Genomic DNA, 15,287 nt, shown 5'->3' on the forward strand with positions numbered 1-15,287 from the left:
CCCCGCTTCCCATCCAGCTCCCTGCCTGTGGCCCGGGAAAGCAGTCGAGGACGGCCCAAAGCTTTGGGACCCTGCACCCACGTGGGAGACCCGGAAGAGGCTTCTGGCTTCGGATCAGCATAACATCGACCGTTGCGCTCACTTGGGGAGTGAATCATCGGACGGAAGATCTTCCTCTCTGTCTCTCCTCTCTGTATATCCGCCTTTCCAATAAAAACATAATAATAATAAAAAAATTAAAAAAAGAAAGATCCCACTGAAATTCTCAAATCCTAAAAAAAATGTTCCCTAAAATGATTAAATGGCAGCACCATAAATTTGGTAAAAGTTTATATTCAGATGACATCTAAATAGTCAACAAGCAGGTGAGCAGGTACTTATATTCAGATGACATCTAAATAGTCAACAAGCAGGTGAGCAGGTACTTACCCTCATTAGCCATGAGACGAATGCAAACCAACAATTACATTGGGATAGCAATTATAGGGTGGATCTAATTTTTAAATATTAGAAAATAATACTGTTGGCAAAGACGTGAAGAAGCTGAAATCCACATGTACTGATGGTTAGGATTTTAACTGATTCAGTTGTGTGAATTGGTTTGATAGTTCCTTAAAACGTTAAATATAGAATGACCCCTTGACTTAGCAATGCCTTTCCAGGATTTGTATCTATGAGAATTGACAGTAAATACCTGTGTGTTTCTGAATACTGCAGCCACTATTCACCATAGCCTACAGATGGAAACAACCTAACAACCTAATCCGCTAACACTGAAATGGCTGAGCAAACTAAAGTTTGGGCATACAGTGGAATATTAAGAGTAAAGCTTTTATATGCGCTACAGTGTAAGACTGTGACTTGAGTAATTCCATGTATGTGAATTATCCAGGACAAATATTTTTTTTTTTATTGTTGCTTACATTATATTATGTAGTACAGTTTTATAGGCGCTGGGGATCCCCCCCACCCCTCCCATACCCCTCCCCCCATGGTGGATTCCTCCACCTTGTTGCATAACCATAGTTCAAGTTCAGTTGAGATTCATTGCTTGCAAACACCTGCTTCCAGGACAAATATTTGCCAGGATCCAACAGAATGAGGGATCAGGGACTGTCTGTTCAGTGGAAGCAGTGTTTTCCCCTGTAGTAATGACAATGCTTAGGGGCAAGGTAAGGCTGTAGCTGAACAGCACTGTGAATATATTAACCAGTGATGCACTATGAACTAATAGCAGTTAGTTCTATGTTATGTGAGCTTCATCTCAACTAAAAACAAACAAGCAATAAAAAGCTGAAATCAGCCAACCTCCCTGAAGCTAAAATCCCTGCAGCTCAACGCCATGCATTCCAGCGTGGCTCTGTCTCTCTAGGCCAAAAGAGGCCCAGTGCTTGCAGCAACCACTGCCCTTTGCATTGACACATCCTGTTCCTAAAGACAGACTACCATAGAACTCAGGGGGCCGGAGCAAACGGGGCACAACATGTCTTAAATTTTTATTCTCTTCTTAGGGAAGAACATTTAGGGCTGCTCTTTGCATTGGGATAATTTTTCAGGCAGAATACCTGCGTGTTGGGATAGTATGATCTTAGTCACTGAATGAACTTGAACTGGGGTTAGCTCATCTCTCTGGACTGAAGAGTACTATCATGGCAAATCTGACTTACTGAGCTTTCATCAAGACCAAACACATAAAAGTAAAAACTTCTGAGTTGAATAAGGCATCATATAGGTCTTTTAAAGTCATTAGACTTTTATACATAATATGTTCTTTTCCCATCTACATGTAGGACACTTAAATAGCAAAATCTCTTTGCAAATCAAATACTTCAAGTTGTATCAAATTACCACATACATTAATTTGAAATGTACTAGGGAAAAAAGCAAATGAACACCTTCTTTTCCTTTCATAAATGATTGAACAGAGATGAAATGTATCTTTTAAGATTGAAGATGCCCTTTGTGGTCAGGAGATCTATCACAAACCATCAGGCAACAGATGGAATCACAATCAACAGAAGTTTAGAATTAGAATCCAGATATTGATGTACTTAGAGGTGCTTTGAGATATAGGAAGCTAAGGACAAAAGCAGCACAAATGAGCCTATTTAGTACTCAGCTAAATTCTGAAAAAAATGTATGCGTTTTTAGGAACTTGAATAAGAATCACAGTTATTCATTTCCCTACTACTCTTGTTATGAATCTTACGTTCCCCCTTTCCTATCAGGGATAGTAAGATGATGATACCAACCTGGAAAAGGCTCCAGGAATTTCTTCAAGGAAATGGAATTCATGCACTAACTTTTCTGAACATATACAGAGAAGATTGACCCACAGGTGGGGAGTTTGGGGATTGGATTTTAACTAGTTCTGAGAATTCAAAGGGCAGAGGAAGGAAGGAAGGAAGGAAGAAAGCAAGCAAGCAAGGAAGGAAGGAAGTTGGGGAGGGAGGGAGGTACAGAGAGAACAAGAGGGGAATGAAAACAAGATCTCCGTTGTCTCAGAAAGAAATGCTTGTCTGTCGTACAGTCTAACTCTAATGAGATTCACACGATCATAGTGATATAACTACCACCATGTAACCTAATTAAATAACACACTGGAAGTGATAACACAGTAGTTGAGCGTATAAGCTCATGCCATAGTGGGAATATGAGGTGAAAAATAGCTAAATCTTCAGATTTCCTAATGGGAAAACAATAGGTGATATGTAACACTTAAACACTTAGAAAGTAAAACCACTAGAATGATATTTGTAGTTATACATGGAAATACTATGGAATAAACTAGAAGAGTTTAACATGACTACTTCCGGGGAGCAGAGGGTTGCGTATGGGGCAGGGGTGATAGCCTGTCCTAGCATGCCTTGCAAGCCTGTATGTGTATGTCTGTTAAAATTAACAACTACATTTTGAAAGTGTAATGAATAAAGTGAATGTAGACTAGGAAAGTCAGGAGCCACATTTTAGGGACTGGCATAGTGGCACTGTGACTTGAGCCACCATCGCTGATGCCATCACCCCATATGAACACCAGTTCAAATCCCTTTCATTGTACTTTCAATCCAGAATACTGCGGATGTGTCTGGGAAAGCAGCTGAGGATTGCCAAGTGTTTAGGCCCCTGTACTCACAGGCAAGACCTGGACTGGATTCCAGGCTCAGCTCCAGTTTTTCTTAGCCACGCTTAGCCTCAGCCATTATGCCCATTTGGAGACTGAAGCAGCAAATGACAGTTCTCTCTCTTTCTGTGACTATACTTCTCAAAGAAATAATTTTTTTAGAGTCACATTTTTTTTTCAGCTTTGAACCATTTTGCATGCAAAGAGTGAAGTCCAGAGTGGAAATTAAATATTATTTCTCAAAGCATGGCTTGAAGTCAGGCTGAAAATATAGCCCAAGTCTGATACTGACCACCTAAGTGGACTTGGACACATTGCGCTTCTGTTGGTAAATGGAGTGTCCTGCCTGCTTCACAGGTCAGCACAGTGCCAGGAAGCTTCCAGAAAACACATGAATTTGTGTTCATTTTTCATTCCTTTAACTAAAATACCTAAGAGGCATTTTAGGGGAAGACAGAACTTCTTTGAGCTTACAGTTCATAAGTTCCTAGATTGGGCAGCATCGTTAGTCTGGTAGAGGCTGGTGAGGGCAGAGAATCTAGCATATGCTGAGCCAAAAGCAGGAGAGAGACACTTGAGGTAGTCCCAGCTTATATTAATGAAACTTCCTCCTGACAACTACCTTTTGAGGGCAAGTCTGCCCTATGATCTGAAGTTTCCTCCTGTCACATCTAACCATAAGCCTTAATTAGATGAATTCTGCAATTTACATCTGCCAGGTCTCAATATAAGATCTCAGTGTTTGAAAGTCTGCAAGAATTTGGGAAACCAAATTCTATATATTCTATAACAATGCTTTGTACTGAACACTTCCTTTTCCTCTTCTCAAGGGCTCTCTGGAGAATAATTCTGAAAATTTCCCCAAACAAAGGAGAAATCCACTTTGTCCACAGAGCCACAGAGGGCTGATGGCGTTTGAATCATCAAGAAGACAGGTGTGTGAGGTCCCAGGTGACGCCTTGAAACAAAATCTATCCAGATTAGTGGGTAACTTTTGCTGCCTTGGCAAACAAGTGAACGCCATAGCTTGTCAGAACCTACATTAAGGACTGTGTGTGTAACTGGATGAGAAAAGTGTCAGGGCTCACCTTTCATATTCCTGGTCTCAGACCCTCATGATCACATCCTTGGATCTTAGCCTATAGTTCCTTAACAAGTCAAACGTTCCATAAGGGAAGGAGCTATTGTTGAACCAGAAGATGCCATGCTGCATATCCTCTTGGCTGCCCTTACTGTGCGTGTTCCAATCTGATTTGGAAACAGAGATGACAACATGAAGAAAGTCAGCCCTCTGCAGAGTCAACATCTCCTTTTGCTGGTTAAACACCAAGAAAGAGACAATGCCAAATATACAATTAATTATTACTTAAATCAAGCCTTACCAAAAACTGAATTCTACTTCTGCAAACAATTTGTGATGCAGTAGAGACATGTGGTTCAGATCTTAGTATCCTAGAAATAGATATGATACTATAATGCTTCATCTAGTGTAGGGAGCAGCCCACACCACATGTATGAGGAGCCACTGGAAGATGGTGGCTGGCCCAGGACCAGGAGGTGGAGTTGGTCTTGCCAGCAGGGAAACAGGAAGTCATAGGGATAGGCTGATGCCCTCAATGCAATTATGTCATTACTACTGGCCTATCATGTAGCGCCAAGTGGACCCACGGGGAGAAGTGATTGGTGGAGAACTGTATGTAAGCAGCCCGCTTTCAGCAATAAGCCTTTTCGTTCGCTCATTCATTCATGTGTGTGTTCATGTGTTTGTTAGGTGTGTGTGTGCCGGTTGCGGTGGTGGTTCCTGTTTTTCCAGGCCCTGGAGGGCTCCTCGTCATTTTAGTGTCACCACAGGATGGCGGCAAGTGGTGGCCCATATGGGGAATTTTCAGGCCAAGAACAGGGAAAAGTGGTACAGAGGCAGTAAGACCTACCTACGTACAGCGAATTTCCAGCCCGTGCTGGCGTAAGTGTATAGAGTAAAAGCTATTTTCACCTTCGAAGCGGTTGAGTGGTTTTAGCCCAAAGAGGCGGGATACAGCCCATAGAGGCCAATTTTAACCCTAAGAGGCGGTAAAATAGCCCAAAGAGAAGGATTTTAGCCCTAAGAGGTGGTGGGTTTTGGTTTCTGAAAGGTAGCAGGGTTGTCCTCCAACTTATTCACTCAGATGGGGTCTGAGGTTTCTCATGCCCACATGGAGGAGCCGTTAAAGGGGTTGTTAAAGGCGAATGGCAATCCCCTTGAATCGGCCACTGCCCATGCATTTTTAAGGACCATAGAACAGGTGAGTCTGTGGTTCTTGGAAGAGTCTCCTTAATTTACCTCAGTGGGAACACCTGGGAGACGATTTAAGGAGCACCAATAACCAATGGCCTCTTCCCCTGGAGACAGAATAGCTTAATTGCTGGTTTTACCCAGCTGCCATGATTTATTTCCAGTTTAAAAGCCCTCAGAATGTCCTGTCTGGTTTCTGGTTTGTATCCTGCTATTGTTGTGGTGCCCTATCCCTAGGAACAAATAGATCATTTAGTTAATAACTTGGATAATTGCATTGTTTTTATTTAAGGCCCAGTGTGCCTGAGGCCTCCGTTCATGTTTCTTGTTAGCAATGCTAGTCAGGCAGGGGATTCGCTTACCTGTGGAACAGATTGTTTTCTTTCGGAGTGTTGGAATACAACCGAGTATCCTCTGGCTGTGGTGATGTGCATACCCACATATTTTCCCAGACCGATGACAGAGAAGAAGACCTGTCAGTCGTGCTGCAGCTGAAGCGCGACTTCGGGGTTACCATCGCCATGTGACAGCAACAGCTACAGCTGCCGCCACAGCCATTGTAACCCTAGTGACTGCTGTACCGGCAGCTATGACTGTGAACGCCCTGGCGCGGCAGACCTCTGTGGTTCTTCAGACACAAGAGCAGTTTAACCAACATGCTTGGGCTGGCTTGCTAATCATGAACTAATGAGTGGACTTGATTTAAGAACAGGTGGACATATTATCTGAGGTCCTCTCAGTTTTCCAATTTGTGACTAATCTGTTTAGAAGCTTTTCGGTTTATTTCAATGGAACTTGAGGTGTTCAGTTTGATCATTTACACACTGACTGCATGGGCAAAAATTGTAACCATCTATGTCACCTGGGTTGAGGTGGCTGCTGTGGAATAATCTGTGGTCCGTTGGAGCAGACATTGGCTTGGGTTTCAGTTCTCCAACATTGGCTTAAAGTCATTTAACTTCAGACCAGATCAATTAAGTTAAGTTCTGTGCACTTGATATAGTGCAGGTGCTTCCTAGTCTTGCCCAACATTCACAGGATTGCTGGATGATGGGTACTAACCTAACTCTACTAGTAAGTAAACGAAAATGGAGAGATTTTAAATTCCTAAGTACAAGGACAAGAGACCACTCTGTAATTCAAGGCCAGTACAGCTTCCTCAAGATGGACACAGGGTGGATTCTTTCTCACAGAATAAAAGAATGATGGGTGAGAGAGCCAGACAAAGACTACATTAAGATTGAACTTGTCCTTAATAGCTTCAAATTATAGATCAAATGCTCGGCATGAATTTCAAGTGTAAAAGCTCCAACCACATATGGTAGCTCAAGCCATTAACAACATGTTGCTAACCAAAATGCTTTTGAGCACCTGCTTTAATGAAAATAATTATAATTAGCAAACTAATTAAAGTCAAAATTTCCACTTGAAAGCAGTTTTCTTAAGTAAGACATTTCCCCAGGCATCATGACTGGTTATTCCTCTGTCTTCCCAATACTACATCTGATATCAGCAGCTGTTTGTAGGGGTCACTGGATGATCGCCCTGCCAGCATCCAATGAATTCCCCGTTTCTTATCCCTTTTTTTTTCTTTTAAAGATTGATTTATCTGAAACACAAAAGGATGAGAGAGAGAGAGAGAGTGAGATTCCATCTGATGGTTCACTCCTTAAATGGACACAATAGCCAGGGTTGGGCCAGTCCCAAGACAGGAACCAGAATTTCATCGTGTCTCCCTCATGAGCAACAAGACTCCAATACTTACTTAGATCATCAGTTGTTGAACCCAAGCAGAAAGGTGTACTGAAAGCAGAGAAGCCAGGATTCAAAGAGGCACTCTGTGATCACTCTGTAAACAGATGCTGTGGTGGAAATGCTCACCCCCAACCCTCAATTTTCTGAAACATTTGGTTGATCACCCCAGGTTCCACATTTACTCTATCTTCCCATCCTTAACTGAGTAGGCTATCTTCCTTTTTTTTCTGAAGCTAGACAAATAACTCAGGAACCATTATCAACCACCTCATTGCCTAGGTAAGGATGACTAAACCAAACCCAATCTCAGTTCATGGACACAAGTTAGAGCTTTCAGAGATAAGATTGTCTTCTGCTATAATTTTCAGAAAAATAAGAACCTTTTCTGCTAGAATTGTGATCATGATAAAACTAGCCATGAGAATGAACTGGTCACTTTTCACAAGGGGGATTAAGCAAACTTAGCCAAACCTTTTATAAAACAATCAGTCTTTTAAGGAATGGAAGACTGGAGGGCAATGGGAGAGATCAGAACCGAATATTACATTTGAGTTTCTAAATCCCTCCATGTGTGTCTGGAAGCTTCAGTCTAGTTACCTAATAATTGACCATTTTCAAACATGTGATCCAAATCTTAGCTAGTAATTGTTTCTTTGAGAAGGAAGTTAATGTTATGATTTGACTGTATCTTTACCACAATACAAATGTGTAAACTTAATGGCCAACATGATGGCATTAGCAGGTGATAAGACTATGAGAGATCTTTTGCATGGATAGGATTAGCTGCTCTTTTAAAGAAGTTTTTGGAGTCAGTTTGATCCTTTTAACTTTTTCCTTCTGAGGAAAAACTTGAGGTCACATTTGCCTTCTGTTATAGTGCGCCTATCCTTACAAGAATTCAGCCTTTACAGTACCATCCCAGAAGCAGTACCAGATCATCCTCAGACAGCTGGCCTACTGGGCCTTGGTCATAGGCTTTCCAGTTCACAAAACCACAAGAAATAAATTTCCGTTCTCTGTAAACCGCATTACCCTATCTGTGCTGTTCTATAATTACAGCGCAGAGACATATGAAGTGTTTGACCTTGTACACATGTTATTTTCAGGGGCTAGAGCTATGGTGCTTAAGCTGCTGCCTGCAATGCCAGCACCCCCCCCCCCCCCCCAGCACCACTCTAAGTCCCAGCTATTCCACTTTCAATACAGTTCCTAACCAATGCACCCACCTGAGGTAGCTGGGCCGCTCGCATCCATGTGAGAGTCATATTTCTGCATATTGCTTTGGAGTGATCAGCTCCACAAATTGTAACTACTTGGGGAGTGGAACAGCAGATTAAGAATCTCTCTCTCTCTCTCTCTCTCTCTCTCTCTCTCTCTCTCTGCCCCCCTCCTTTCTTTCTCTCTCATTCAGTAAATAAATATTTTAGCTGTTATTTTCAGTTGTGGAAAAACTAAAATGAACTTCACATACCTAAGATCTAACTTGAGTGTTTGGTTATACCTATACTATGAAATGGAGAGTCTTTATGTCTTGCAAAGAGTTCTAACAAGCGTATCAAGAAGGCAGCAGAGACTTCCTGTCTAGGGTCCCAGGGCCAATTTACCTATGGATCAGTAAAGTGAAGTGGCCAGCTTATCACCAAGGGTGGTGTGTCATAGCAAAGGTACAAAGGAACACAACAGGGAAATGATATTGTCTCCTTCTCAGCGGCATAGTTACTTAGAAACCTTATCCTCTCATACAGACCCAATGCTACAGTTCCGCAGCCTCAACTGGTGCATTCTTGAATTGTTTCCAAAATTGTTCCCTCTGTTAAAACGTGTCTGCTTGAGTCCAAAATAAAACCCTATTGAAACACTGCCCCTAGCACTGCTGAGATCCCTCTTGTCCAGCTCAGGTATGTTTGTTTTCAGCTTGGAAACTTGACCCATAGCAATGCTATGCCAAGTTTACTCCTAGAGAGATGTTTATTACTAGAAAGACTGCCTGATGCATGAGGTACAGCCTAGCTCCAGAACTCAAGAGTCCTGTATTACAACTTGTGTACCACATGTGAAATTTCAAAACACTTACTGAGAGAGGAGTTAGAGTGGGTAGTAGGCAGTTAGGGTATTCTGGGTCCCTGAGTAAAAGAGAATTTCCCCACCATGTCTTGAACTCACTCTCCCAGGGACAGGGGTGCTATTAGCATATCAATTCCCCACCAGAAGTATCGGCCATTACCTCCGGCCACTGTGGGAGGGTCTCAGGCCGATCTCTTTATCATTGAAAGGAGAGCAGGAAGAAGTAATACACATCTGCCCAAGGCCTGGAATGTCCTATGTCTGGCACCTCTGTGGCCTTTTGTCCCAAGGCCAGGTACCATGGAAACTAGGAATTTTCTTTGTTTATGGAGAAACATCTTTGAGGGAAACCTTTAAAAGGTGCATTCCCCACCATTCATTCGGGTTTTTCTTCTTTGCCTCCTGCCACTATGGCAGAGGACTAGGGTTCTTATTTTCCTGCCACTATGGCAGAGCACTGGGGTCCTTTTCCTCCTGCCACTATGGCAGGAGGTAAGGGTCTTTTCTATCTCAAAGCCCCCTCCCGTCACTAGGACGGGAGTCTTCTCTTCTCAACTTTTCTAATAAATCTTGCTTTAAAACTAAACTGTGTCCGCATGAAAATTCTTCTTTCCTGCGAGACAAGAATTTGAGGTTGCTGCCATACTCGGAGTCAAAATTCCTGCAACAGTTTTGGTGCCGTGTGACTCGGATTCTACCAGCGAGACTTGAGTTCATCTCCAGCCAGCCTCCAGACATCCACCTCGTCGGACGGTGAGCAAAGTGGACTCTCTATCCTGTTTTTCGGAGACACTAGCTCTCCACAATTAGTAACTCTTGGAAAAAGAAACACCGGGTCCCTGTCAGCCAGTTAAATGCGTCTAGCGCGGCTGCCGGTCTTAAGACTCAGGGGCGAGGCTTGCTGAGCTTGGCTAAATTGATCCCCTGGAGCTGGGACACTTTTCTGATCTCTCCTTGCTTCCCACTTCCCGTAGATCAGTGCCGCAAGAACAATAGGGAAAGCCTGGGTAAATAGGGGATCTGACCAGGGCACTCTCTGGTGTTCTCCGAAAGCCCATCGGCTGACCCTGGTTCCCAGAAATGCCCGGTGGGCAAGGCGCTGGGAAACGGCTCCTCTCGCTTCTGTGGATTGGCGCCTAAGGAAGGATGTTGGGGTTAGGCCTGGACGAGTAGGGGATCTGGTCAGGGCACCCCCTGACGTTCCCTGAAAGCCCGTCGGCTGACCTCAGTCCCCAAAAAGCCCAGTGGGCAAGGCGCCGTGAAACACTGCTCTGGCGGACTGGCCTCTCGTGGAGGATGTGGGAGAAGGCGTGGACGAGTAGGGGATCTGGTCAGGGCACTCTCTGGCGTTCCCTGAAAGCCCGTCAGCCTCACCCTAGGCCTCGAGTGAGCAGAGGACCGTGAAGCGCTTCTCCTGGGAAAGGCACCTGGGTGCTCAGTCTACGGAAGTGGGGGTTCTACCTTTCTCTTCCCTCTCCTCGGCTCCAGGAATGTCGGTTTTGTCCAGACTCAGTTTCCTTTCGCGGACTAAGCCCGTCGCGTGAGACTGGGAGAAGTCTAAGGGCGCCTCAGAAATTCTGGTCAGGGCCACTCCCTGATGCTTTTCAAAGGCCTCTGGACTGTACCCCGGACTCCGACAGCCCGTCAGGGTGTCGGGCTGAAATCTGCACTCTTTTCTTCCTTCTACGGGGACTCAGTCGTCACCACAGCGAGGCCACGAGCCCTGGGCTGCGTGCCTCAATTCCCAAACAGCCTCAGGCACAGACGAGTCCTCCGTTACCTTTTCTGATATCTTCTCCAAAAGCTTTTTCTCACTAAGTCTCCTCATTCTGTATGAACTCAGTTTTTGGGCTTTCTTTTACTGGTCAGTATGTGCTAAATATCAGCTGGTCTGTAATGGGAAAAGGAAAAGGCAGGCAGTTTCTAGGCCATCTATAGATGAGATCCAAGCAACGGAGATATGGAGAAAAGTGCTTTAATTCCTTCACAAGGCAGTCAGCAGAGACAGTTCCTCCAGGTCAGCTCTTAACCAGTGTAGTCGCTAATGTGAGCAGAAAACCAGAGTCAACACAGGTATTCCTCCAGCTCTAGTTAAGGACATTGTTACACAGGCTTATAGAATCAGGCCGAAGTTTGAGGTCAGGCTTGTCAGCTCAAGGTTAGAACGAATTTCAAAAGGAGAGCATATTTTGTCCGGCAGAAGTCCCAGACGCAGCAGGGTGCAGGGGATATTCTTTGGCGCATGCTGCTTCTGACTTATATGTTCTCCAGGACATCAGAGTATTGCACCAGGCAGAGGCCTAGGTCTAGCATGGCGCAGGAAACAGGAGCGGATTTTTCACTCCTGGCACATGCTGTTCTAACTGAGGCACATCCCATAAGGCGTGGGAGGTCAAGCGACGTGAGTCAAGTGTACTGACTTCACTCCCACCTCCCTCCCTACTTCTGTGGTCTTCAGAGTACACCTGGACGCCACGGGCTAGCAATAGGAGTTTTAAGAGACGTCTTAAACTCAGGAGAGATAGAAACTGAGGGACGCTTCTGTTTTCTTATCCTCTCTTCAGATGGGAAGCAAGCCATCCACCACAACCCCCCTTGGGGTTTATCCTCAAGCATTAGGATTCCTTTGATCCCCAGAATGTAAAGAAAAGGGCCTGATCTTTTTCTGCACCCAAGCCTTAGCTGCCAGTTTTGAACTTTAGAGTGGAGAGAGTTAGTCTGGATGGGTCTCTTTGCATGACTATGCTGCTGTGCTGTGCTGGCTCCACCGCCACGAGGAGCACACAACTGGCTTTTACCTTGAGCCTTCCCTGTTCTGTCTTTTAGCTTTAATTGTTTCATTTTAGGCTTAATTGTAAGATATCTAATAGGAGGTAGAAGTTCATTTTGTCTCTCCTTGGTCACTGATCTCGGGAACCAACGGGAATATTGCTAGTTAACAATGGGCCAAACCCCAGACTCCTGCACCCCCGGAGAGAACTTAAAACTCATTAACTCTTTGTAGCCTGAGAGATTCTTTCCCTTTGCAGTCTCCTCTGCCCCCAACTAGTATTTCATTCTATGTGCCTTTTGTTTCATAGTGTATCTCACTGTTAATGCTGTGTTCATGTGCTAAATCAAAGTTTTTCTATGTCATTGCAACTGGCTTCAGCAATGAGTTCTCAGTGTTTTTGCAATGTTTTCTGCTGCTTTCGTTGCTGTTTGGTCTTGAAGTTTAATCATCTACTGATTTATAGTGCCATCCTAGCTCTGATCAGATCCGGCCTACAGTGTTTACACCTAGAGTGGTACTTGCTATAAGGAGGAGCAGATTCTGCGTGTGAGCTTGTATGTTCTATTAAAGTGAATGAATGTTTGCATAATTACAAAGATTCTTGGTAAAGTTTCAAAAGCTGCTAATGCATATACTGGTGGTTATGTTTTGGTCAAACTGTCTTTTAATTGTGCAGCTGTATCACGTTGTGGAATTATTTGTATTCTTGCATTGTTGATTATTTATGTTCTAACTTGCAAAAAAGCATCATTTGTGAGATTTTGTCTTACAGGAAGATAGCAAGTTCTTAAAGGATGTTTGGTATGATTGAATATTGTGTACAACATCTTCTTAATGTTCATCTTTGGTGCAATGGAGTTGAAATCTGATTCTTTGTCAAAGCAACAGGTTCTTTTGACTTCTCTTAAATTAATCTTGTCTTACTTATTAGTGACTAAATCTGCTAGCTAGTTCCAGTATAATGAAATATTAACAGACTGCTATTGGTACAAATGTGAAAACATCACTAAAGTCTAATAATCTTATTGCTTTATTGTTTACAGCTGTTATCCTAATGAACAAGGCCTAAACAGTACAAATGTGCATAAGTCCTACAGGTGGTTCCACAGTGTGCTGTATGAATAGATGTTTATATTTGTTATTATAATTCTGACAATGAATGCTTCATCTTCTAGTTCCAATAGATACTATTGCATCCATTGCAGATAGAACTAAAGCTAAGCAGTAAGCTACAGGTTCCAACTAAAAGCACCTTCAACTAGTGTTACTAAGAGCAAGATGTGGTAACTTTAAAACACTTAAAGAGATTTTTCAAAAGCTGTTACAAAAGTTTTGTTTTATAATGTATGTTATCTGGTATACGTGGCAAACTATGTAGTCTATTTCAATTGACCTGTGGGCAAATGTTCATAAATGAGAATTGCTAAGCTGAATTTTATTTTGATTTAAACAAATCTGAGATTAAGAGCCACAGAGAAATCCCCCAGCTTCTTAAACTGCTTGAGGAATGACTTTAAGTATATTCCACTAGATTCTATGTAGAGAAGAATAGGTGATATAGATAACAGATTCTTAACTGCCCTGGACATTAGGATAGAACTTTAGACAAATGGGACCTGAAAGTTCTCTGATATCCTCTTAAAGGGGTCACCATGGTCTTTTACCTCAGACCAGGAGGGGATCCCATGGCAAAGCAGGACGAGAGAGGTGTGTGCTCCTGGTTACAGTGAGACCCCCGGAGGCCTCCCAAGTGCTCTTCATTGCAGAAGCAACGGACACTTCTTCAGAAAGGCCACCCAGGGCCATGTCCCAACTGACAAGGAGGTCATTGGAGATCTGACTGTCCTCGAAGGCCAAGTACTTCAGGTCAGTCATCTCCCATTGGATCTCCTACATGGGACGGAAGCAGCCCTGGAACCTGCACAGGCTCAAGGCCATCCACGGACTTCGGTGACACCTCGTGACAGCATCGAGGAGCCCCGGGTCCTTCTCACAGTGGAAGAGAAAACTGTAATTTTGTCTGGACACTGCCTTCTCTGTCCTAGCTAGCTTTGGCTTCTTCCCTCTCTTAGGGTGACCATCAGGGTCTTTCAGGAGCTCTAAATTAGCTTAGGTGACAGACAGATTAATCTAAGCTCAGAAAAGCAGCTTTCCTAGGGAAAAGTTAGCTTGTAACTGCTCAGCCTGTATTGCTGACCAGCCTCCGAACAGACAGATTTGCCATCGCTCTTCAGTTCTTGATAGACATCACTAGGTAGGACACCCTCACTATTCTGAAGCAGGGTTCATGTCTTCCTCATTTACTAAATTATTGGATTTCTCTGTTCATATATTAGACTCTTCTGTTCTCCAACTGTCAATGTATGGCTTGTTACAACTACAGGACTAGTTCATTGCCTTTGCCCTAATGTGTGGAGTTTTGTGAATTCTTACTAGAATGCCATTAGCTGCTGGGTTATTGTAATTCACAACTAGTTTAGTCTTTTGCCATCTATGCTATGATCCAGATAAGTCTTGCAATGAAATGTTTTCAGCGTTGTGCTTTATGTTCTAGGCTCAATGTCTTCTGACACTGTTAGGGTTTCCAGCAACTGGTAAAGTACAATTATTTTAAAAATCCACCATTTGTGTACAAAGCAACTGTAGTATTTTCAAAAGTCAAGTAAGTTTAAATCTTAATTCAGAATCATCAATGCTAGACGAAATTGTAACTCCATGGAAACTTAATGTTTACATGCCCTATACGGGTTCAAGTCCTAAAGCCACATGTTAACTTTCATTGGTTCTATGCCTTCTAATGGACCTAGATAGCAATTTCATGTAGCCCAGAAAGTTTCATGTGTTCTATAATGTTCATTGAGTTTAATTGTTTCAAAACTTGAGCTTAAAAAGAATTATTTCAAACTGATAAATCTAGTTCATAGCCTTAAACACTGCTCAAGTCCAATGTTCGACAAAATGTTTCTCATATCTAAGTTCTAAAACTCAAGTATTCAAACTGATGTTTCCACCTATCCCATTACATACTAGGTTGGGAGAGATTATAACTGTCTTTGTTTTGTCATCTAGACTTCAACAAGAAGGAACATCAAGAGCCAAAACAACCTGCCAGGCACCTCTGATGACTTCTGCCAGGCGTCTCTGATGACTTCTACGTTCCACTGGGGACCCTTAGACCGACCCCCAGAGGAATACCCAACTACTGCCTTTGAACTTCGTCCCATGTCAGCAGGAAGCAGCCAGAGCGGTCGTCGTCCCAGTCCCCTAACAGCAGTTAGGGTCACTTCTTCTGGGGGGCGGAA

The sequence above is a fragment of the Ochotona curzoniae genome, unplaced genomic scaffold, assembly GCF_017591425.1.
Source record: "Ochotona curzoniae isolate NIBS_2020 unplaced genomic scaffold, NIBS_Ocur_1.0 contig_4105, whole genome shotgun sequence".
Classification (NCBI taxonomy): Eukaryota; Metazoa; Chordata; class Mammalia; order Lagomorpha; family Ochotonidae; genus Ochotona; species Ochotona curzoniae.